Source organism: Ambystoma mexicanum, chromosome 5q (assembly GCF_040938575.1).
Source record: "Ambystoma mexicanum isolate Mex_15411 chromosome 5q, UKY_AmexF1_1, whole genome shotgun sequence".
NCBI classification, from domain to species: domain Eukaryota; kingdom Metazoa; phylum Chordata; class Amphibia; order Caudata; family Ambystomatidae; genus Ambystoma; species Ambystoma mexicanum.
The window spans coordinates 128,602,144-128,628,016 of NC_090933.1; the positions used below are offsets into that span (position 1 = coordinate 128,602,144).

Sequence of the window (25,873 nt, forward strand, 5' to 3'; positions counted from 1 at the left end):
TTGTAAAGACAGCCTGATGAGCACCCTTTTTCAAAATGTTTTTTATGAAGTAGGGCCAAGATTCCTATGCATAGGGACAGCTCAGGTTCATGTAAAATAGTAAAGCAAAGTCTGTTACAATCCCACCATGTCGGTCTCCTTATTCTGGCCTACCACAATACTTTCTTCACTATCTGCACTGTGTGAAGTTATCTACTGAGATGATATTGCACACCAAACTCTTAAATATTACATTAAGTATTGGCAAAGAGAGAAGCAGGTATGTGCAGAAAAGTTTTGATTACAGGTTCACCCAATTAATTGTCAGTTCCATTAGTCCCCGGAAAGCTGGGGGTGAGAGAAATAGAAATTGCTTAAAGAGCCTGGGATTTCTGGGCAAAGGGCAGTGGTTCTGAAAGCCAGTCTGATTCCCTAGGTACCGACGCTCCACCCAAGTCAAGGAGGACGAGTTGGGCAAATGAAAGGAAACAAAAAAAAAAGAAACCAACTAAACAATCTACTCTGGTGGCTTTCAGGGTAAATGATAAAGCTCAGTTAATCACCAACACGGATGGCTAATATGGAGTGGTGCCTACATCAAAGCATAGAGAACAACAAACGAATATGAAATTCACGTGGTAAATGAAGACCAGGCCTGCAATCGCAGGATCAGAGAAACATGGGCACAGTAACATCCCCCAAGCGCTGTGGAATTAACTGTAATCCTCTAGACGATGCACACCATGTTGATTTGTTATATTCCAACTTTAACAGATTAACAGATTGTATGCTGCAACTTTATGTCCACTCAGTTTCAAGCTAACAAGGCACATACTAAAGGGCAACGCTTAGTGGTAGAACCCTGGATGTTAATGGCATTGCTACCCAAGAACATGATGTACAGTTACAGCCACCCTTGGTCCAAATACTCATTACATATTCATTTGCCTGATGCTATTTTTTTCACTAAAATCATTCACAGGTATTTTACTCTTTGCCCGAGCTTCAAGTCAATAACTCAATTGATATTGACCTAGTGTACCAATTAGATTTTCAACAAAGAATGCTCCAGGGAAACCTTAAAAGCATGGCTTATAGCAGAACACTTTGCAGTTAGAATCAATATAGTATCTAGATTCGGACTGCCTGCCTATTTGTGGCTCTGCCCAGCGGACCACTAAAATAAGCAAGAAACCCACTAATCAAGGGCAGCTAAAGAAGCAATCCTATATTAGCTTTCCCATACTACACAATGGGATAATCTCTAAAAGAAGCCAACAACAGAACTCAGTAAGCATGAGAACCTACAGACTTATAAGGTAGAGCCAGCTGCACCTAGAGGCTTGCCCCAAAGGAGAGCTTCAGTTCCACATGTAACAACTCTAAAATGTGAGCCCATCTTTTAATTATACCGACATAAAGAACCCTTGGGAATCAGCATCCATCTAACAGTTCCTAGCATTTATTTTTCAGATACAGCATTGTATTTTGGGGCTGCAAAAGAAATGGTTTACTGAGTCGAAACAAATTGATTGTTTAAATACTACTTTAAACTTACTGTTAATAGTAGCCACATTAAAAGGGGCTACTATTGGGAGTTAATACCCCATACATTCATACATTCATTCCACATCGAAAAAATCTAACATAATTCCCGTATTAGTACCAGTACAATTAATTAAAAAAACTAAACTGATGATTTTAAATGTCCATGATCTCCCTGCATACGCTGAACTCCACAAAGGTGCAGAGGTCCGGACTCGCATTGAAATCCTAGAAGCAGGTAATTAAGAATGGTCAGAGCCAAATAACACTTACCCAATACGCAGGGGATGACTATCGCAATTCCCAACTCATTGAAAAACAGTTACAAAGAGGACCATTAAAGGGACCCAAAACGGGCAAACCACGGTAGAGATCAATCCCGGGTTGGCTTACACACAGGGAGCTCAGCCCAGCTGTAAGGGCTGGGAAGAACCATTAAGGAATACAACCAGGAAAGGAGCAAACAAGGGGAATGAGGGAGAACGCAACCTGGACCCAAGGTGATCATTCTGCCAGCAGCAGTACAACGGAAACTCTGCCAGATACAAGAAAGAATCCACACCACTAGTATCCGTGCTTGGCAATGTGCAGTACATACTCCTGGGTGTTGCCAAAGAAGTAAAATGGGGAAAAAGAGGCACACGGATGGAACCCTTCCAAAAGTAGCCTAAATAAGGAGAAACCAGAGGGGAGACTGGATAAGGTGGGTTCCTGGCCAGGAATGACACTAAAACTGTGGTAGGAACAGGAAACCTCTTTACTTCGTCCCTGCTCCAGCTACAGGGTACGTGAATAGATTTAGGCCACATCAGATAAGTTACTTGGACAGAACATCCACCAGCATCCTCTCTCACTCAACCCATCTCTTCAACTGACATTTACAGAACCATTCAGAACATAACATTCTCACACACAGCATTCCCCGTCAGTCACGACTAGTATTCCATGCATACAGGGCAGGGTGCAGCGAAAGAGAAGACACAACAAGACCCCCTACCAGGAGGGTGAGAATATTGGCTGACTGACAACGACCCAGACAGAGGGGAGAAATACTCTATCAAAGAGACAAGAGGTATGGAGAAGACAGAGTTGTTGAAGATGAATTTTTTGCCATGGAGAGGCCTACGAAATTTAGAAAATGCGAGAGCGTGGAGAGTCCTAAGAACAGTAAAAAGAGAGAATTGAGCCGAGTACCAAAGATCATGGAGAGACCAAACATATCTTTGTGCTATGAGACACATTGGAGAGGTCTAGTGATAAGAAGATCTCTAAGGAGGTCGGGAGAAGCAAATATGTGGTGATCACCAGTGGGGTCTAAGAAGGAGTAGGCTTCCACCACAGCAACATAAATGGGATTAGAAGGACAGAGCCTTGCCTGGGAACCTGGACAGGAAAGAGCCCCAAGGAGAGCCACTGGCAGGAGGATGGGAATATTGGCTGCTTGTAAAGGACCCAGAATCCTGAGATAACTGTTAAAGGTGAATTCTTGGGCCATGAAGGGGCAAGAGGTAACAGCAAGTCCTAAGAGAACTCTTAAGGATTGAACTGAGCTGAGAAACAGAACTTGTAGAGAGGCGTAAAAATGATACAGAGAGGTAGATGCTGTAGAGAGGCCTGAAGGAAGAGATTGTTCAGAAGAAGACAGACAGAACCGTGTGGAAGACCAGAATTTAAGTACCCCTGAAAGGGAGTACACACATGGGAGCATCTTGTGTTTTGTTGTACAATAAGGCTGGACATTTTACATAAATGTTGATGAAGATTTCTGTTGATCAGAATTGTGAGCATTTCTATGAAAGCATAGTGTTTGTCAGGGAGCTAAAGGACGTAACAAGAATAGGGTTAGACTTTTCAATAATGCAGTGTCCCTGAAGTGACTGTGTTTGTGACTTTTTATATTGCCAGGACTAAATATCTTGAGGTGCTGGGAACACCTGAAAAACCTCCCCAGCCCCTACGTTGTCCCATCCATGACTCTAATTTTCAGATGTACTATTTGCCATGCTATACCATTTGCCTAGACCCTCTAGGCCTTTGTCCAACCCATATCCTGAAAGGATGTATAGATAAAGGCACTTTAACATAACCTTCCAACACCCATTGCATCTTTATTCCACCTTCTCACAAGTTTAATTGGCTCTTAACAAGCTTACCTTCAGTTATCAAGAGTAACTTCAACAACTATTGTTTGCTGATGGGAACTATGATGAAAACATGAATTGGGCATGGAATCTGTGGTGTTAATGAAGCTAGGATGATCATGGAAAGAGGTACTTGCGCACAACATTTCTAGAGTCTAGGCATTTCCGAATGCAGAATAGTTGGACAGCAGGTGACATTCCAATTCAGTACACCAGAGTGACAGACAAAACAGACCACCACAGACAACAGCTTCATGTCAAGAAAAATACTTTCTTTATGAATTAGCATTACATGTGAAACAAATCCAAAAGTGATCATCTTCCCATTGGACTTAGAAGGAGGCTATTCAAGTCCATGGCTATTTTAGGGGGACATCGTATTTTTAACATCAATCAGGAGCATCAGGATTTCCTGTCTGAGAACAAATTATGATTGAGCACTAATGTTATGATTCAGGAATACAGACATATTGGACTCCAATCAAGGTGCTCATAGCTATAATTCAAACTCTGAGCATAAGATGGAAATTGGCAAATACTGCTAGGGTATCAACATAATGAAATGATTGAATGGTAAGACATAACATTATATGAAAATAGGTTTATTACTTTGTATGTCAAACATACAGTAATTTGAAAATCTAAGTGCACATTTAAAAAATGGCTTACATTTTACTAAAATAAATAAACTCAAAAAATATCATGAATTGTTAGGTGAGAATAATGGCAAGCAGGTCAGGAAATTGTGTCATATACTTACCACCACCAGTTGTCAAGATAAAATAACACATTATATAGAAGTAATGTATGTCCACAATTTGGAGAATAACAGAGGAAAGCATAGTCTGGCATTTCAACGGAGGTCTAGATAATGTTATAGACCTCATTAAGAATCCAAACAACTTGATCATTCCAGGGTTAAGTGATCTCTGATGCTGTAATAAAACCCTTGTCCTGAGATATAGGGGGAAGGCCTACATTTTCTTTTCACTGCCTTTGGACATTAAAAAAAGGCATCTCTGACCCGAAAGGAGCGTAAAGAAAAAAGGGGTTAGCCTTGATCCTTAATGCTGGTGTACTTGCAATCCTTGATGCGCCAGCTTGTTTTGAAAAGTTCTTCTTACAAGGTGCATCTGCACGACTTGGGGCTAATCATGCATCATCCTTTACACAAACAAGATCTTGAGTTGGTTATGGGGTTGTGCGATTATGCCATGAATTGTTTTACCATCAATTTTTCACTTTTTTTATTCAGTGAAGCAGCAAAATGAGGGCAGGGGGCTGCAAAACTATGAACCCTGACAGACCCTCTATTCATCGCATACTGCAATATCACCTTTTCCAAAAATGCCATCTCTACTTTATTTAAATAGAGTGTGCTGTGATTACTTTGCAATGAAATCGCTCCATATTGGTTATGGCACCTCGCTGCAGCTATTGGGGCTTCAACTGCTCTTTGATAATAAGGCTTCATGGCATGATCCACAACAAAACCATTAATTGTGTGCTACCAATGAGGCAGTTTCATAACCAGTGTTGTGCTAACAGCATGCCGCCATTAATATAGGCTTATAAGAATAAGATGCCATGAGATTTTTAAGTTTGGAGCTAGGAGCAGGCTGAAGTTTCACCATGGCCCTATTCACCCAACTGAAAAAGTTCAGGGCATATCGTTTCTAACCTGTTGCACTACCAGACAGCGCAGCAATATAGAACATTATTGCTCCTAAAGATGAAGTTTTCAACCAATGCAGGTGTTACATTTTCTGTACGAGGTGCTCCCCCTTCCCATTTCACATCTGTGGCCGTGCATTCCTTTCCCAGCCATCCCTCCATTCCCCTACTCCCACACTACTTTTTCCTAAGACAGTATTTTCCTTACTCATTCTTAATATAACCCAAACATTCAAAGACCCTCCCCATTCAAATGTTGGTTTTAGTTAACGTGCAGCATACATTCCAGCATTTTTGCAATTTACTTATAGGTAAATTAAACTGCAGCTTGCATTCCAATTTTCTTCCCTCAATTAATATTTTAAACCATCCAATTTGAGGGCAGGCACAACTCTCACTTGTCAGATTGTTCTGAATTATGCATGCTCAGTTTATCCTTTAAAAAGTGCAATCTACTTCTGCATATTTCCCAAAGACTGTTTTGGTTTTAAAATACAAATTGCTTGCCCCTGCTGTGCATCTGCAAGGTGGCACTGGCTCGCAAACAATATCCAGGTCATAGCGAGCAGAAACATTAACATGTATGTATGTATGTATGTATGCGCAGTGGTCGAAGTGTACGGAAAGAAGTAGTGGAACTATGTTCCCTACTGCACAATACAAATCCCACAACACAGGTGCCTGCTGTTTAAGGGAACGGCCACTGCAGTGCACTGAAAGTGCAAGTTTCAACTGCTTCCTACACTTTTATTTTAAAACGAAACCATTGCGGAACGGTTTCTTTTTAAAATAAAAGAAAAGGAACGGTAAAACTTTATTAAAATTAGTATAGGAGCACCGCTCCCGCCCACTGTGTATGCGATGGGTTCAAACATGCGCAAATCTAGCTGTGAAGCAACGCAGCGCTGTAAAAGGGGAGACAAGGTGGCTACAATTAGGAAAGAATATTAAGAATGAAACCAGACCATGCACTATTTGCTTTGATTTACGGGTGCGTGCACAAATGAAATTGGTATGTGGTGTGACGGACAAGGTGAAACGATGTGGCTAATGTGTTGAAACCCATCAGTCCCGCTAGATAAGACATCGGTGCAGCGCCCAGAGGTATATTTAAAGAGTTTATCTGAATGCAAACTTCATCAGCCACTTGCTCTGGCGTAAAGTAAGCAAGCAAGTGAAGTGCAGCTTAAGGCAGTTGCCAGTTCACTGTGCAGGGACACATCCATCCCGCACAATTAGCGCAGCCAAATAACCCAAGGCTAATGTTCACTGAGATAACAGCTTCGCTTTCATTAAGAGCGGGAGGAAAGGCTTTCTAAAAACATGGCGCCTTAGTTAACAGCCACCAGTATATTTTTTACCGATTCCTTGCAAACCTCTTAAGTGGTTAGCCAGTTATTTTGCATCGTTTACATACTGGTCGCGTTGTACAACTCAAAAACAGGCAAACCAAACCATCCCCTTGTCCCTGCACCTCTTTTCAAGACATCGCATGAGAAAACAGCATTTCTTTTAACCCAGACCGCACAAAAATGCACCCATAAAAAACTTGTGGTTCACTCCTGGTAGTTCAGTAGGAGATACGTTAGAGACGCTTCGGGATGACATTCATTTAATAAGATTAAACTTCGCCTCAGAATGTCATGTTACATGCCTCTCACCCTCAGTCACCCTTCACCTTGGCCATGATGATCTATTATGAGGCAAAACAGTGCTGCACTAGGATGGGGATATGGTGTGTTTCCTTGCTCTCATATAGCAGGGTTAGACTAGACTGTGCATGGACATTGGATCTAGTGGTCATATCAAAAGTCAGCTCTTCAGTGGAGAACGGACTAGGTCACTCAAATATTTCAGAAATGAAGCACTCCAGATAGACTTGTTTGCAACAAGTACAAATCAAAATGCTGCACTTTCACATCAAGGTATGCTCAATAAGTGTCAGTCGGGGAACACGCAACACTAATTCAAAATGTGCCCACATGGGCATGGCAAGTATGGCACCCCATCTAATACTAAAGTCTGTGGAGCTTACAGTGAGGCTGCATCCGAGGCACAATCTCCTCACAGCAACCACAAAAAGTAACTTAACCGAGTCCACAAGTTATGAACTTGGCATCAAGGCTACCAAGGTTACAAACTTTTGCCATTTTCACTTACCAGCCATATGTATGGACATCCTAAAGGAGACATCTAAGCCCACTTTACAATCATGCTACTTTAACAAGTGGCATCAACTCGTAACATGGTGTGCAAGACACTCATTCCAACAGAGTGCACAAATGCACAGGTTGTCACTTGCCTACCTATTACTCGGATTCAGTCTACAAATCTCTGACACTTCAAGTCACTAGCTGTTTACTCATGTCATGGCGTAAGGTTTCAATATGGAAAGGGCCAGTGATAAAAGCTTTCATGGAATGGTTGCAATGTCTTCACACACCAATATCCATTCAATTTGTTATATAGTAATTATACACATTATTGCATAATACGATGCTCGTGCCATTTTAATCCTCAACAATTCTATGTCAAGACCGGAGACTCACATTATGCTTCTCTTTCTTTCATTAAACATATGAAAGAAACTCAGCAGCAAGTATTTTATGCACCTGGCTGCGAGCAAAGAGTATACATGTGAAAAGGTGCACTAAAATATCAGTAAAATATCAACAAACCAAAGCTTCAGTTCATAAATGTCTCTGAAAGGAACAAAACTATTTCCCAACATGTGACACCAGTTCACCAATAGGCATACAGCTGACACCAGTTCACCAATAGGCATACAGCTGCCCTTCCAAATAGCCATGAACATGATGTAACTCCCTCTTTCTTTGCTGCTCACAGCAAAAGATAAGTACATCACATATTCTTGAATTTGTTTTACTGTGATCATATGATTATGTTTCATATAGGATGATTTGATATATAATTTCATATATTCATGTTCTGAATTGAAGTATATGTGGGCTTGAGGTGTTCCCTGTCAAGAAATTTGCTGCGTTTTGCGTGCGTATGTTATCATTGCATTGATATTTACTTGTTGCCTTCTTTGAGGAAGGCTTGTTGCGCCCTCTTTCTCCCTCTGTTAGGTCTTTTTCTCTACTGCTGGCGCTTGCGCCACGTATTTATGTTGGTTTTTATAACGGATTTGCGAGCGCCAGCAGTGATTACTACAGCATTTGGGGCATATTTTTGCATATCCTTTACATATTTAGTAAAAAAAGATATAAGAAAGACTGTAGAAAAAAGGAAAATCAATCAAGAGGTGAAGATAAACAGTGCTTGCACATACTCTTTCTTCTGTGGATTAAGGTGGGCGTGAGAGAAGGTGGTCTATTACCAACAGAAAACAAATATATATATATAACAGAAGGGCGCATTTGACATTTTTACAATATGGCAGCTCAGTACTCCCCTCAAGCAGACCAAGAGTGGTCAGAGTATGAGCAGGATAACTATCAAATTGATGAGGTGGCTACGGCATACAGCATCAAGAAGGTGCTGGGATCTTCTGTGGAGACCAGCATCAAGAGGGCTGTTACTGAAATGCTCTTGCCCATTCAGCAGCGCCTGGACAGTATGGAAGAGCATTTGCAACCGACTCTCCCGATAGGGAGGAAGAAGACTCAGAAAAGAAAGCACCTTTCTGATGGGGGATGTACTCCGGCTCGTAAGATTAAAGACTCTCAGTCGCCCTCAAACCCCCCCCACCACCCCGAACCAGCCAGAGCAAGCCACTGCTGCTGTTTCAGATGCCTTCTCTAGGCTGAAAAAAGCCTTTTTGACCTGGACGGAAGCCCCTTCCCATGATGGACCCTCCCACCTCAAGACAATAGGGGTGTCAGACCCTCGAGCCCCGAGGGATACTGACAGGGCCCTGATGACAAGCAAGACAGAGGGGGTTATGATAACTACGAGACCCCCCCCACCCCCATCTCCTCGGACGAGGATGATCAAACCATAGGGTCAAGACCCTCCACCTCAGGGATTGCGGCAGCCCCCATCCTCAAGCAGGAAGCCGGTGAACATTCCCCGCTACGGGGGATGTTTACGCCAGAGAACCTGGTACACCCCAGATCTATGGACTGAGAACCGTCGTTGAGAACAACAGAATACATGGAAGCCAGGCTGCGTATATGCCCCTGGATAAAAAAGTCAGAGCAGAATGCCCTCGCCCAGAGATACCGGGGAAAGTGGCTCTAACCCCGGAACTAGACCCCAAAATGATCACCTTCCTTGGGAAGAACGCTAAAGATCCAAGGAAAGGCATTCATTGTGCCTGGAGATCCTGCCAAGACAGGGTCCTGGACGTTACTGATCCCATTGCAAAAATTATGGACCTCACAGAAGCCGCTATTGAGACTGGAAACACCATTGACCCCGTTATCCTTTCCAACGGGCACTTTGTTTGCTGGGGAATGCCAGCTGTGCCATCTCGGTCGAACGCCGGAAGCACATTCTACTCAAAATTGATTGCAAGCTGGGTGAACTGGCAGATACAGAATACGGAGCAGCTGCTCAGGGTTTGCTATTTCAGGGACCCATTTATGAAATAAATGGCCAAATTCGTCGGCACCTTCACCGCCTTGGACAAGGCGCAAGCATCCATTAAGAGGGTTTTTGCCTCCAACATTTTTCCCCGGGCTGGATGAGGTAGGGGGGGGTCGCTCCTCCGGCCGGTACTCATTTGATAGAAGACCTCAACAGTCAAGGGACCATCACTATGCCTGGCAAGACTGCTCGGATACCTTCTTCCCTTCAAGAGGGCGAAGCAGAGGTCATGGGTGGAGGAGAGTCACAAGATATCCAGTCCAACAACAGCCAACAGGTCAGTGTACCCATAACAGCGCCAGCGCCACAAACACACATAGGAGGGAGATGGGCTCTCTTTGCGCGAGCATGGGATTCCTCATCAGGGGACGCCTGGGTCAGGGACACAGCTCGAGGCTTGCGCCTAGAATTTTTTGCTCAACCCTTTCAAGAGTGCCGGCCCACCCCAATAATAATGTCCGAAGCGGACGTAGCAGCGCTAGACAGCAAAGTACTCAGTCTACATCAGAAACAGGCAATTTGCCCTTGCTCGAGCCAGGGCGGCTTCTTCAGCCCCATATTTTTGGTTCGCATGAACGCAGAAGGTACGCCCGGTGATAAACCTCAAGGCTCTGAACGATTTCATAATCTACCGCCATTTCAAGATGGAGGGGATACACATGCTAAGTGACATCCTGAGACCAGGCGACTGGCTCATTCGCCTGGACCTCAAGGACGCTTACCTCGCAGTGCCCATACACAAGTCAAACGTGAATTATCTAAGGTTCTCCTGGAAGGACCAGGAATGGGAGTGCACGAGTTTGACTTTCGGCCTCTCCTCGGCACCTTGGGCATTCACCAAGCTCCTAAGGCCTGTGGTACCGCGTCTAAGAGAGCAAGGTGTCAGACTAATAATCTACCTGGACATAATTTTCATGGCTAAATCCCAAGTCTTGGTAGAACAGCAGGCCAGACTTGCCATAGATCTGTTACACAGCCTCGGCTTCCTCATAAATTGGGAGAAATTGATTCTGTGTCCCTCCAGGAACCTAGAATTTCTAGGCTTTCCAGTGGATACACAGACTTCGCAGCTCTGTCTCCCCGTGGCCAAGATTAATTCTACCCGTCGGGAGATTCGCAGACTTCTGCAGAGGGACGTCATTTGTCTCTGAGATTTAGCGAGAGTGATAGATCTCCTATCCTCCTCCATTCAAGCAATATTTCGAGGTCCTCTTCACTACCGAGAATTGCAGAGACTGAAAGGACAGCACCTCCGGTGCAGCCTGTCCTACTCTCAGCGTATGACACTCTCGCCCCAGGCGAAAACGTAACTCATATGGTGGCTGACGCACACAGGAGCCTGGAACGGCAAAGATATCTTCGGGTCCACCCCAGATATTGTCATCGAGTCAGACGCCTGTCGCTTCGGTTGGGGTGCAAGATGCCACCAGAGGGATCTGGTCACCTCAGGAGCTGGAAATGCATATAAACTATCTGGAGCTCATAGCGGGCTCTTTTGCTGTGCGCTCCTTTGCCAGAGACAGAATGAGTTGCTGTATTTTGCTGAAAATGGACAACATTTCAACTGTAAGATACATCAATCACCTGGGTGGCACCAAATCAAGACCTCTAGCGGAGTTAGCCAAAGACTTTTGGCACTTCTGTCTGGAACACCGGATCTCCATCACGGCAGAGTATCTCCCAGATCTCAAAAACAGTGACTGACTGGCACTCCCTACCGATTACAGTGACTGGAGGCTCAACAGAGACATCTTTCTCCACCTCCAGGAAGTATGTTGCCCCATGTCCAGGGATCTTTTCGGCTCCCGCCTCAACACTCAGCTCGCAGAGTTTTACAGCTGCAGACTGGATCCAGCAGCAATCGCTACGGATGAGTTTCTGCAACACTGGACGGAGGGGGTACTTTATGCCTTCCGCCCGTTTACCATGATAGCAAGGACCCTGGCGAAGGCACGTCAGAAGCAAACAGAGCTAGTCCTCATAGCCCTGTTCAGGACATCTCAGACCTGGTATCCAGTTCTTCTGGAACTTTCCTCAGATTCTCCAATCCTTCTAACCCAGCTTCCAGATCTGTTATTAGATCCGTTAGGACGTCACCCCCTTCTCCTCAATGGGTCTCTGACCCCAGCAGCCTGGAGGATTTCAGGGCAAGATGGAGAATTCCAGGGATGTCACTTAAGGCCATCAGTTTCATCAAGGAGAACTGGGCCCCGGCTACCCTCAAGAGATACTCCACTCCTGAAGCGCCTGGACCAGCTGGTGCCAGGGCCGAGACCTTCATCTGGTTTCAGCTCCTATAGAAGAAATTCAAAATTTTCTAGCCTCTTTAGTCGAGAGCGGTCTCGCCTATAGGACAGTCAATGCTTACCGCTCTGCGATTTCTGCAGGCCACGACCTCGTCCAATGGATCCTAGCAGGAGAGCATCACCTCGTTTGCAGACTACTCTAGGGTATTCGGTTTACGGTACCACCACCGTCCCGTTATGACAAGCTTTGGGAGGTGAATAAGGTACTTAACCTTTTTTCTTTCCTGGCCTCATAACGAAGAGTTATCCCGTACGGTGCTTTCCGGCAAGCTGACTACATTGCTCTGCTTGGTCTCCTGCAGGAGAGTCTCGGATGTCAGAGCTCTCGGTCTAACAGGTAGGACCTTTTCTCCTGATGGCACAGTGTTCCACATATTCAGAAGGACAAAATGCAACTCCAGGGTAATTTCTTACCCCGCCTTCAGAGAGCAACCCAAATTTTGCCTGGTCAAGTGCTTAAAAGTGTATGAAGAGGTTACTGTGCCTCTTAGAAACTCTCCTAATGGACAGGTATTGATAGCACTGGGCAAACCCCACAGTGCGATTTTCACTCCAACATTAGCACGCTGGGTGCGCTGGACGCTGCCACAAGCAGGAATAGATACTGATCACTTCGGCGCCCACTGTGTGAGAGGGGCCATGGCTTCCAAAGCCTTTCAGGTCGGAGTCCGTCTGGAGGACATCATGAGAATGGCTTTTTGGGCAGGTGAGTCAATCTTCAAGCAATTCTACCTGAAACCGGTAGAACAACCTGCATCGAGTTTGGTAAGTAAGCTTTAAACAAGCTAATGTGAGCCTCCGGTTTTGACATAGAATAAAGATTTTCCATAATAACTTACAAGAAAGTCTTAATTCTATTAAAGACACGGAGGCAAGCTATATCCCTCCCAGCGAGAGAAATAGTGGCGCTAGACATGATTGAGGGCAGTCGTGGTTAGCATTGCTTTGGGGGGGGGGGGGGGTAATTGCCATTCTGCAGACTATGTGTATTTACAGAATAACACTGATTTCTCTCCCACCCTCGCAAAGGGGACTAGGATTGTCATATGCATCAAGTAACCTTGGTTATTTTTTCTTTTCCTTGACAGTGGCTACAGACCAGTCCGCTTGACCTCCGGATCGGCTCAGATTCTCCTGCCGCAGACACCCTCAAGTTACAGTTTTATTCTTATGGTTTATGTTAGGCAGAATCCTGTGCAGTTCCCTTAGGGAGCACTACAGAAGATTAAGACTACAGGTATATGATATAAATCCCCTTTGGTATCAGTCTGTACCACAAAGATTTAGTTGGTAGCTGTGGCTAAGCAGTCAGACATATCTCAAGAGGGAGATGAGCAGTATTCAGGGTTTACACAATAGGACTACAATACTATGGCACAAGGTAACACTGACCAAAGCTTTGTATTAAAAAGAATATATATTTATTTTACACACTTCTAGTTCAACACATCAATCACAATTATTAAAGCAAAGTAAAATAGTCAAAGTATACACAACTCCCTATTTAAATTATAGGGAAGTCTGAGCAAGAGTGAAAACTGAGCAAAATGGCACAGGGTCAACCAAGCAAAAATGGCACTCTAGTAATTTCTCAAAAGGGAGAGAAATGCCAAGTTATACAGAGTTAACCTCTTAAACACTGTAGCAACGCTTCCAAAGTGGATTGTGAACAAGTTAGGCAAGATAGCACTTTAGCAATAGTCATACAAAGGTGAAAACCGAGCAAAATGGCACTTCAACAATACTTAAGAGGGAAGGAAGAGTGGTTATAAGAGTTCTTGGTGCACCACCACAGTTGAGGGTAAAAAGGAATCTAGTGAAGGCAGTTGTAACAGATTGAGCCAAAGTCAATAGGCCTGTGCCAGAGTTAGTGGTACAGAGCAATGTGCCCAGGATCAAAGTTTTCTAGTAGATGCAGTCATGTCTTTGGTTTAAAGTTTCAAAAGGAGGGTGCAGAAGGTAACAGATAATGTTAGTCGATAGGGGCAGCCAACCCAGGAGGTAGGTAAAGGACTTCAAACACCTTTAGCAGTACCCCACGAAACGGGAGGCCTGGCGGAACAATGTACCTGATAAAGTGGAAGCGGCTCCTGTGGTGGCGGTGGTTCCTGGCAGTTCCTGCAGTTCGGGTAGTCCAGCAGAGGAAGAGAGGCTTTCATTGTGGAGGAAAGTTCGAGTTACTGCACTGAGCAGGGAAGAAGCCAGCCGCTGTGATGCCGAAACGGATTAAAAGGTATGCTCCTTTAAAATCGCGGTCATGGTGGACGGGTGCCTGGCTATCCGGTCTCGAGTGTAGGGCACTGGCGATTCGACCAAGGCAGGTCCTGGAAGGCGATTGGCAAACTGGTTGGCCCCACCAGCTCAAGGGAAGAAGGCTCTTGCAGATGAAGATCTTCTCTCATCATGTGGAGAAAAGTGGTGAGACGCTGTAGCAGGGCTTCACCGGTGGTTCAGTTGTTGCAGATGTCTTTGGCTTCTCTCCTCTTCGGCTTCTTAGTTCCAGTGGAGACGTCTTGTCCTCCAGCCCTCAGGACCCTGCTTTTATGCAGCAAGAGCCCCCATTCATACAGCCTAGCTGTCACTCACACAGTGGGGTGGCTCTCCCCACTCTCCAAAGTCTTTCTGGCTGGTGTGAGTGGTTTCTACCATAAATATTCGATCGCAAATATTTTCCTATGGGATTTTCCCATTGTTTGAGGCTACCACTTTTACTGACGGCCTCTAACATACCGCCGGTTTATTTTAATATCAACTTTACTCTGGTAGGTTTTTATTGCCAGAACTTTGATTTAATTTCTTTCTCGCGTCTTTCTCTATAGTCCTAACCCAGGTCGGGGATCCTTTGGTCGTCCTTTTGGTGCGCTTCTGCACAGAAGCCTCCTCGGCGCCACTGAGTCTGGGGTAGATGGGATGTGTGGGAGGGGGAATAGGCACCCTGGACAGGGTTTCGACGGTACCCCCTCGAAAATGAACACTAGGGAAAAACTATTAACCCTTTCCAGTACTTCCATACTAAGATGGGGTGTACTGGTTTTGTTCATAAGGATTGACTAGTAAAGTCAATGGGGGCTTTACATGCCCTGGGAGACAGTAGTCAGTCCCAGGGTATGGAGTCTATGTTTGGGGGTCGCTACGAAACCCCTGCGGTAAAGCACAGAGGGTGCTGTGTACCCACACATGTAAAAAGGATGAATCCTATGAGGGTGAGAGAAACCCTATAGATCACAAGCACACAAGAAAGCCTAAAACGCACACTAGCAATCTGTATAAGAGTGGGAAAAGAGGGTCTCACTCTTAGCAGGAGAAAAAAAATAAACCCCTCAAATCCAGCAAAGCTTCTGGGGGAATCTATGGGTAAGGGAAATAAGCCATAGAATGAGAATTCTCCCTAACACTCGCCACCCCCTCTCCCCCAGACTAAGGGACAGGAGGATCTAATCCACTCCTGGGTGAGTCTCTTACCTCTAGTCGGTTAAAAACATCCTAGAGAGACCATCAGCATTTTGGTGATGACATCCTGACCTTTGCTCAATAGTAAAATCAAACCCTTGGAGGTAGATCGACCATCTCAACAGTTTTGGGTTTCCCCCTTTCATTTGCATCAACCATCTCAAGGGTTGGTGGTCAGTCTGAATGGTGAAGATAGAACCATACAAGTATGGCCTAAACTTCTTCAGTTACAGTTTTATTCTGATGGTTTATGGACAGCCAAGTTCGCAGCTTCGAAAGTGGAAGTTACATCCGGTTATGGGCTAGTTGGAAGGGTAGCTGTATGCCTATTGGTTAACTGGTGTCGCATGTTGGTGACCCGTTATGAACTCTAGTCAGGCCTCCTGGGAAATTGAGTTTTGTTCCTTTCAGAGACATTTATGAACTGAAGCTTTTATTTGCTGATATCTTACTGATATTTTAGTGCACCTTTTGTCATGTATACTCTCGGCTCGCAGCCAGGTGCAGAAAATACTTGCTGCTGAGCTTCTTTCATATGTTTAATAAAAGAAAGAGAAGCATAATACTCACCTCCGTTTCTTTAATAGAATTAAGACTCTCTTGTAAGTTATTATGAAAAACCTTTATTGTTCTCTAAAACATCCAACATACATGGTAGCTTTTCTAGTAGCAATTTACTCAATAAGAGTAGTTGTCCAGCTACAGGCTTTATCTGTGGATGACCATTTTTTACTATCCACACGACCAAGGTGGTGTTTTGAGCACATCACTGCTTTCTCAAATACATTTCAAAGTTCCATCTGAACCAATCGATCTGCCCGCTTTCATTCAAAAGCCAGAAATGGGAGCAGATAGGTCCTTGTACTCACATGATGTACAGAGGGCAGTAATGTCCCCCCCAGCCCCCACCCCAGGACAAAACCTGGAGCTCACAGAAAACAAGACATCTTTTTTATGTCTTTTTTCAAAGGACAAGAGGGCAATCCTGCAAGTAAAGCTAACATTGCTAGATGGATTGGGCAATGAGTTCGGTTATACTATAATTTTACACACACGACTTTAAAAGTCAAAGGCTAATTCAACTCTAGGGGCCCGAGCCACTCTGGAAATGAATGGACAGTATTCCCCTACATGCCATCTGCAAAGCAGCTACTTTATAGCTTCTGTACACGTATTCACCAAACACATTTGTGTTTTCCTCTGCCACCTGCACACCCACCACCAATAACACGTACTGCTTGCTAACGTATACATCAACAGATTCACAAGCCCCATGATATGCATGTTACTCACCCAGTATGATTTGTGTTGTCACTTGTATTGGTTTAAATCACTTGGGGAATGGTGATTTGTAAACTAGTTATGAATCTAGATGGAACGAACAGTATTGGTATCTCTTACGCATGAGAACTGCCTTGTTGATGCCTACTTTCATTTTTAAATTAAACTTGTAATACTGCAAAAGACCACTAGATGGCGGTATATGCATTGCATGTGACAATTACCCGATAATGTTCCACATAAGTGTGTATACATATTTGTATATACATATGTGAAAAAAGACACGACAATGTATGTCGAACTTGGCGGGCACCTAAAACGACTCCATCAAACAAAGTAACGGTCGGTTGTATAAATCAGACATTAAATATATATCTATATTACATGTGACAAGGACAGTATTAGGGCCATGTCAAGATGGTATGGGAACCCCTCCCCCCCCTTTCGGTTTGGTGTGGGAGCAGGGCCATGCCAAGCACTTTTGGGGCACGGACATATTTGGGGCCCCCTTCCACCGAAACCAATGAATTAAGGGATTCAGAATATCTGGACACTCCAACCCCTCATACCGCAATCAAAACAAAGTTTGATATGCTGCCTCGCAGCGTTCATAATAAGCATCGCTACGACCTCTCAGTCCCCTACCCTCTTCATTTTACTGTAATCAGAATGACAAACCAGTAGCATTTCAAGGGCAACATTCGCAGCCCATGACACTTTTCATTAATAGCAGCCACGAGGTAGGTACACCGATCAATATATAAGTGCAGGACACAGATCATATGAAAAAGGTGCACATAACCCAGACAGCAGAGGCATAGACGGGTAGGGTCTGAGAGGGCAAGGCCCACACAAAATCTTTAAATGGCCACTTAGCACCACTGTGTGGGCATTTACAGATGTTAATGTCACTGCAGTGGGCCCAACTACATTAGCTACGGGCCCCACTTGTTAGGCAATCCTGGCTACGCCTCTGCCAGACAGAAAACTCATATTAGCTGCCTCACAGAATGCAAAAGGATATTTGTACCGCGCACTACCACCACTGGAGTAGTCCCCTGGCGCTCTGAAGAAAAAAAAAAAGGGAGGGAGTGGGGGGCAGTTAGTGGGATTAGCTGGAGAATTGCAAGAGAGTAGTGATGTGCTGTTGGCAGCCTCAGCCCGGAATTCAGTTGGCTGGCTTGGGGTGTTATAATGTCGGAAGACGCTGTGTGCTGCTTTGCGGGTCTATGTGAGCTTTGTTTTGTTGTTGCAGTGTAGTGAAGTTTGTGCAGATTGTTGTGTTGTAGGTCTGTGGTTGTGTTTGTTTAGAGTTTGAGAGGTGTATGCAGAGGTTGAAATTGTTAGTGGATTGGTTAATTGGCATTGCTAAGTGAGGCGCTAACATTTCTGTATTTCTAATTAAGTCGGGTGTGTGGGCGTTTCCGTGTCTACGTCCAGGTGAGCGGCTGTACGGCACTCACAATCCTTTTCCCATATGGCATCCATTCATATGCATAATCTTGCCCACGTTGGGTACCGGTCGCCTAGGAAGCCCCTGTTTGTATGCTGGTGTGGGCATGCATTTGTGCATTCCTTACGGTCTAGCCCAGAGAACATTCCCAATCTAGTCTAGTAGGACGACAGCATCGGTAGGCCCAGGTTTACTACCTCCATGTGTTGGGGCTGCTCGGCATTCATCATCTTATTCAGTTGCTCATTTGTGTTACCGCTCCACCCCCTTTGGAATGTGGGAATGCTAACACTTGCAATTGTGTCCAGGGGCGGCATCTGTCTACATTTACAACTCTCTTCGGACCATATCCGCAGCTTAGTTAGTCTGGCAAGTGCTAACGTTCACGCAACTTTATACAGGTATGATCTATAGTGTTGTTTATCGAGTGGATGAATGTTGTTCACTGCAGGTGGGCTAGGGATGTTGGATTCTCTCCTTGTGGGTGTCGCTTGTGTCCCATTAGACTTAGTGTCGTCTCTCTTGTCGTAGGGGTTTCTTTATTCAGTTCTAGATTTATTCACTGGCATGGATAAAGGAGACGAATTGGAAGCGAAGGGAAAGCTACACATACCATAGTATGGCAAGTGGGTGAAAATTAGTACCTACCAGGAAGGTGTCCGTGTCCAGATGATCTGAGATTAGAAGAGGGACATCTTTTTCAATTGGTGCTGCCATTATAGAGCAAAGAAACAAGTGGCTGCGGTATACTATATATCAATGCTGAATACTATTATAGAGGAAGCAAACTCTATAGGCAGCGAAACCATAAGTGATGCTTTTTTGAAGAACAAAACCACTGTGAGGGGCATCAATTTGGAAAGGTTTATGGACTTGCAATCTTAACAAGTTAAGCAATACAAGATTAAATGAGATGTCCAGGATCACACATTGGTTAAGAGGTGAAGTTGGGTTTTGCACTCTTTCTGCACTATACTGTTTCTTTTACAGTTCATATCGCTAATTAAAATCAAATTTTGTAGCACGCACATGGAAAGTACACAAATAACACAACCCTACGACTTCTCTTTTGTATTTTAAAGTTTTAACAACACACACAACACAGGTTTGTGAAATTGTTATTTATAAACACTCAAAAAAATTGGAATTGTACACACATGCAAACCGTTTTTTGGGTCAATGTAGCAGATCTTACAATATGCTTGCCCTGGTCTGCTATATCTGGTCCGATATCTTCTGTCTAGAACTCCTTTTAATCAAATGGCGTACATATAAAAAAGAAAGATCAGCCAATGGGTTAAACATTACTGCCAACATGTGAAATGGCAAATCATTTCACAGAAGACAGCAGAGTACCGTCAAGTGATATGAGATGTTTTGTCCAGGATCACTGTTTCATCTACTGGCAAAGGTAGGATACAAGCATGAATACTTTGGTTCCAGAGTCTTGAATTTGGATACCTAATCACCTCTCCAGACTAACACTATGCTCGCCATTGAAGGAGGCTGCCTAGGTTTTACAACTCCCGTCTGAACAAAACAACTTGTAGACCATAACCACACTTATGCTATGTTTGTTTTAATAGCCATCATCATCACCAGCTTTATTTCGGTGAAAAACCATAAAGGCAGCAACTCATTAATATAGTATCAATCAATGCAAACGCACAAATAATACATACATAGTACCTAAATGGTTAAGACAAGCTACTTAGAAAAATTAAACCAAAAGACAATTCCTAAAATCTAATAACTCTTGAATATAGAATTTCATACAGCCCTTGTTTACGAAGGCCTGTATGAACACGTTAAAATATATGCCCTTACACAAAATACACTTATAATCCAAGTCCCAAATTTAGCAATTGATTAAAAGCATTGTAATTACTAAAACCATTAAAAAAACATCAATTGTCAGATTAAGGTAATAAAAGTTGCCCAGCTGGGCAACACTTAAACATAACCACTAAAACCCAAGGCATTATAAGAAGGGTAGCGGATGTATAATGTGCCAAACCTATTATGTCGACTCCCCGCTACTACACACCACGTTCTTTCTTCTGAGCCTCGCTCTAAACATATTTGGCAATGATACATAACATGCTAGCATCTTTACATCCTCTACAAAATTCCAGGACTTCCGACAATCCTAAAACCTTTTAGTCTACAGAATGGTAGTAAATACATTGCCCTAAGATCATTATATCTAGGGCAAAACAACATTAAATGGAGGACAGATTCATTTAATGCACCACAACAATGGAAAAGGGAGCAGCTTAAGTTGTTCCATCTTTTTCGTAAAAGAGGCTACACGCAGAGTTCCTTCTCTCAGATCAAATAATAACGAGCGTGCCAGACAAGGAGTGAGAACATCTAAATAACGCACGTAGCCAAATATGCCCTTTACCTGCAAGTAAAGCTGATCACTAGAAAGCCTTGCACAGGTTGTCGCCAAGACCCGCCTATAATGCACTCTGCAGGCTGCTTTGATCACTTCCTTACTCTCTGTACTCATACATACAGGCCGCTCCCAATATTGACAGAGGCCCAGATAGCAACCACTGTTTGGTTAAAGCACATTGATGATACTAGCACTGGCTGTGCTACAAAAGTAAGTACACATAGAAGCATATCAACTCCAGACATAGGAAAGGCTGAGTCGGCCTTGATGGAATTTGGTACTGTAATCCTGCATATGAATACAGATCTCTGCTTAAAACACTGAGTGATCTTCTGAACCATCGCAGCACTTACATTTATCAGTATGCCTTTCAAATGTGATTATTGGACATGATCAATATTATCCCCACATGTGAGAATGCTACAAGCGTTCTGCCGTAGTGAACGCACACATTATATATCACAGTGAACACAAATCATTATAGGATTAATTGATCAATGCAGAATGTACTTGTCAACAACTGACAGGCAATAGTTTTAGAACCTCAGCAGCATGCCATAAACTATCCTAACATGTGCTATTTAAGTTTGGTGAACAATGAGAAGTGACTTCTTTAGATCAGGCCTCCTTGTGGGCCCATCCGCCAAGGTGGGGTGCTAGAGTTAAACACCCCTTTTTCCCTCCCATAAAGAAGTCTCTATGTGGGAGTCCTACCAGGGAGAAGTCCCCTTCCCCTGTTCCCCAGAAGTCGACGGTGGCAAATTGGAGGGTCCCAGTTCCTGTCCTCCAACTCCAAGCGTGCCAATATGTTTCTGTGCAATACAGTCTTCTCACTCCATACCCCATAAGCAAGATGCTCACCAGAGTCGGATTCTTTCAACACAGACACTGGCAGACAAGAGTAGAGACAAACACCCAAGAAGCTGCAGCAGCCCTCCAACGGTACATACAAGTGGAGCCTCCCATCCAAAGCAGCATTCAGCAATAGAGTTCCATGCTGGGGAGACATTGCTTGCGCAACCTCAGAGAAAGCAGCGGTCTACTCCGAGATGCGGCAGGTGCCCGGCCAGCAACAAGGAGCAAACCATAGACCCACCAGGGAATTGGAAAAGGATAAGAAACTCCAAAGACTTAACCAATATTAATAGAGAATATGGGGAAACGCCTGGCAGAGACCCCCACATCACGAACCTAGGCTTGTCAAAACAGGAGTCACCATTGTAGAGTCATGGTGGGCCAGTTCTAAAAAAAGGGCAGGGCTTAACCCGCTATCTATCAATGGTCCTATTTGTAACACCAGTCGGTGGGGGATTGGAGGGGGTTAGGAGGGAGCAGGGCTAGGTTGGACTGAACCAGGCATCCAATGGGAACAGAAAGGGAAGCATCAAAAGGACAACAGTGAGAAGGAGTTGTGGATTGTTCAGGTGAGGTCCGAGGAAGTGGAGGCCATTTTCTAAAGTCGTGAGGTATTGGTTAGTGAGTACAAGTGGCACTGCGGTGTGAGTGAGTATGATAGAATAACTAGTGTCGGCATGTGAGGGAGTGATTGTGAAGCGTGTAAGCAGATGAGGGTGTGAGAATGTGGGGAGGAGGGAGCAGTAGTGGAGAAGAGGGAGTAGTAACATAAAAGGGTGCACGCATAGTTTAGGAGTAGAAGGTATCGGAGGGACAAAGGAAGACAACAGAGAGAGTAGACAGAGTAAGGTGGGTGGAGTTGGAAGGAGGAGAGTATTGAGGAAAGAAATCAGCAACTGAGGAGAAGGTGGGTGTGACAAGAAAGATTGAACTGGGAAGAGTGTCTGTATGGTCAATCCTAACGGACCCTTTAGAAGACTAACCCCTGGATAGTGTAGGACGGGTTAAGGACGTCCCTCAGGGAGCTCAGCTAGAGAAGGCATACTGCCATTAGGTCACCTACTCCTAAAATAGGGAAGAACTTAGACAGTAGGTTGGAATCTGCTGTATATATTAACCAGGGTTGTCTGAACTCCTGGTTTGGTGAGGATGGTGCTTTTTAGACGACACAGACGGACAGTCATAGGTCCATTAAAGAATAATAAAACTGCTCGAACAGTCTCAGAGCGTTGGACTATTCTTTAAGCCATCTGTTACATAAAAAGGCTTTTAAGGTTGCAGTGCAAAATTGAAGGAACATAGAAGTTTTTATTAGGGCAACTCCATCATAGTGTCCCCATGGCCAAACCTAGCCACCCACAGTAGTCAACACGTCCATAACTGGTCCATGAGCCACTGACCATAGCAGCAGGGCCCAGATGGCCTGAGGTATGCAGTAATCAGGCTATGTTATAAGCCACTCAAAATTGCCTTTTCCTGTAGATGACAGTTCCTTGAACCAAGGCCGGTGGCAACATTCCTCGGGGCATTGCCTTCTGTCATGCCCTAAGCCCTACCACCACCCACAACAGCCACCGGGCCTGGCATGGGCCAGTCACAGTGGCCACTGTAAATAAGCTGACATTTTGTTTTTTGTTTGTTTATTTGTATTGCGCACCAGACACAAAGCAAAGGTATCAGGGCGCAGAGGTTACAAGGAGTTTCGCAGCTTAGGTTACAGCAATAATTACACAAAGCAAACAGATAAGGAGCAAAAGTCAGGCACAGGTAACAGTTACAAGTCATTACAAACAGAAATGGGCGCATAAGCCGGGAGTGCTGTGTTGGAACATTGTGGCAACATCATAGCGGACTATGTACCAAGTAGGGGAGGAGGCCAAGCCTTAATGATCTGTTCACTTAAGCCAGTTAACTCAATTTTATCAAAATTTCTGGTAGGATTGATCTTCTCAGAGTGAAAATTGTGTTGGAAAACATGTTCGCCTTGAATATTGCACTACAATCGGATGCTTTTAAGGCTTACTACTCCCTCCGAGAACACCTCTACCTTCGGCAAGGTCAAGGAGACCTAAAGCAATGAGAAACATGCCCCAAAGCAGCAATAAGGGTATTTTTACCACAGAACTGTGGACATGAAAATGCTCAGCACACCACAGTTGCAGCTTTTGAGAACATTTGCGTGCCTGAAACGAATTGCATTACGCATTTCTTAACTTGAAAAAGGTTTGCTAACTCAGGCACTAGGCAGTCCACAAAAAAAAAAAGATATCCCTAATTGTTTTTTAAACCTACTTTTTGACCATTTAAAATATAAAATCCTAAACGGATTTGCAACAAATTTGCAAAAGCATGCTTTGCGAACTAGGCTGCCGCAATAAATTTGGTTCTGGCTGTAAGTGCAAGAATGTATTTTCAGGGCTAGTCTTCTCCAGGGCCCTATAACTTTTGCCCTCTTAATGAAACTGCACAAATATTGCCCACATTTCTTTTCGGAGGATTTTGTGAAGATTCGTCAAATGGTATCCAAGATACAAGCCACCTATAATGACCATAATCTCTTAAAGGTAAAATGGACCAGTACAAGAAAAGTAAGATCGAAAATGGCAGCGGAGATCGAGATGTGTAAGAGTGGCACAAAGCTAAGATTGTCGGCCAATGCAGTTGTAAAACTTACGGACTCATATATAAACATCTGCAGGACAAATCGGCGAGTAGGCTTGAAAAACAACATTGACTACCAACCTCTGCTAGAAGTTTATGAAGTTAAAAGAAAGACTTGGCCAAATAATAAGTCAAAAATCCATCTACATGAATTCAACAAAAGTATTGTTGAAGAAAGAAACAAATTAAGGAAACTAAAGCGTCAAGTAAATAAAACATCCACCCCATAACTGGTAAATAAATTAAAAGTAGTAACAAGGACTTACAAAAGCTGGCTAAGACAGGATAGAGAGAACATGAATCAAGCTGATGCTGCTGGTATGCTGAAGATAGTGAGTAGTAGGAAAACTAGAGATTTTTGGACTCTAATTAGAACTACCTCAGACTCACAAAACAACTTAATACATAACTTTGTGGGAGAAGAAACCTGGTCGGCTTACTTCACAAAGTTATTTCAGAAAGTGGGATACCCCTATCTTCCTAACCAAGAACGGGCAAATACATCCCATAACCATGACTTGTTAAAACCATCATGGGAGAATACCTGGGATCAGGAGGACATAAAAAGAAAACTTGTTCAACTGAACAACTCAAGGGCATTACCAACGCAGACTTGAAGGAACACCTTACAGAATGGACAATCTTCATCCATGAGGTAATTAAAAACTGCATCAAAACAAGATCGATACCTGCTTCATGGACTACAGCAACCATTGTTCCGATTTACAAATGGGACCTAGAGACCAACCTAAGAACTACCGACCAATCGCACTACTAGATGTAGTTGGGAAAGTGTTTGGTTCATTGTTGCTGGAAAACTTCCAAAAATGGTCTAGGACAATGGGACACGAGGACCCTCTACAATCTGGGTTTGTGAAAGATGGGGTAACTGCACCAAATATTCTCCTACTAACCACAAAAGTAAGGTCCAAGAAGGAAGTCCAAAGATCCATCTTGCTTTCATTGACCTGGTCCAGGCTTTGGACCAGGTCAATCGTGAAATTCTTTGGGAAAAATTAACAAGAAATTGCCCGTAGAGCATTTTAGGGCCTTTTAGAACCCTTCATCAAGACACTTCTATTAGAGTGCGTTTAAATCAAGGGGGGATGCTATCTGAGTTAATTCCAATGGCAAGAGGAGTGAAACAAGGGTGCCCTCTTGCACCAACACTGTTTAACTCATATCTCTGGGATATTGAAGAAAGTGACCAGGAGATCCGGTCTTTCCCACCTACAGTAGGGAAGGTTAAGATCCCAAGATTGCTCTACGCGGACGATCTCATTTTGATGGACTATACCCCGATTGGTCTTCAACGCCAATTAAATAAGTTGCTGTCATATATAAAGAAGAATAATTTAGAGATCAATAAGGCCAAAACTAAAGTCATGACCATGGAGAAACAAAATACCCGCACTGAGAACTTTAGTTGGACCTTGGAAGGGGAGAAAATAGAACAGGTGGTGAAATTCAAATATCTGGGGGTAATCCTTAGTAATAACAAACAAGAGCGTCCAATGCAACTCCACCTCTTGGAAAAGGCAAGAAAATTGGCAAGTCAAGCAAAAGTAATTGA

At 43.9% G+C, this 25,873-nt stretch overlaps 1 protein-coding gene across 1 annotated transcript in view; it reads right to left on the minus strand.

Moving 5' to 3' along the window:
• The window catches only part of CTDP1 (CTD phosphatase subunit 1), a 1,764,689-nt gene that overhangs the window by 665,547 nt on the left and 1,073,269 nt on the right, over positions 1–25,873 (minus strand). The gene's annotated exons all lie outside the window — the stretch shown is intronic.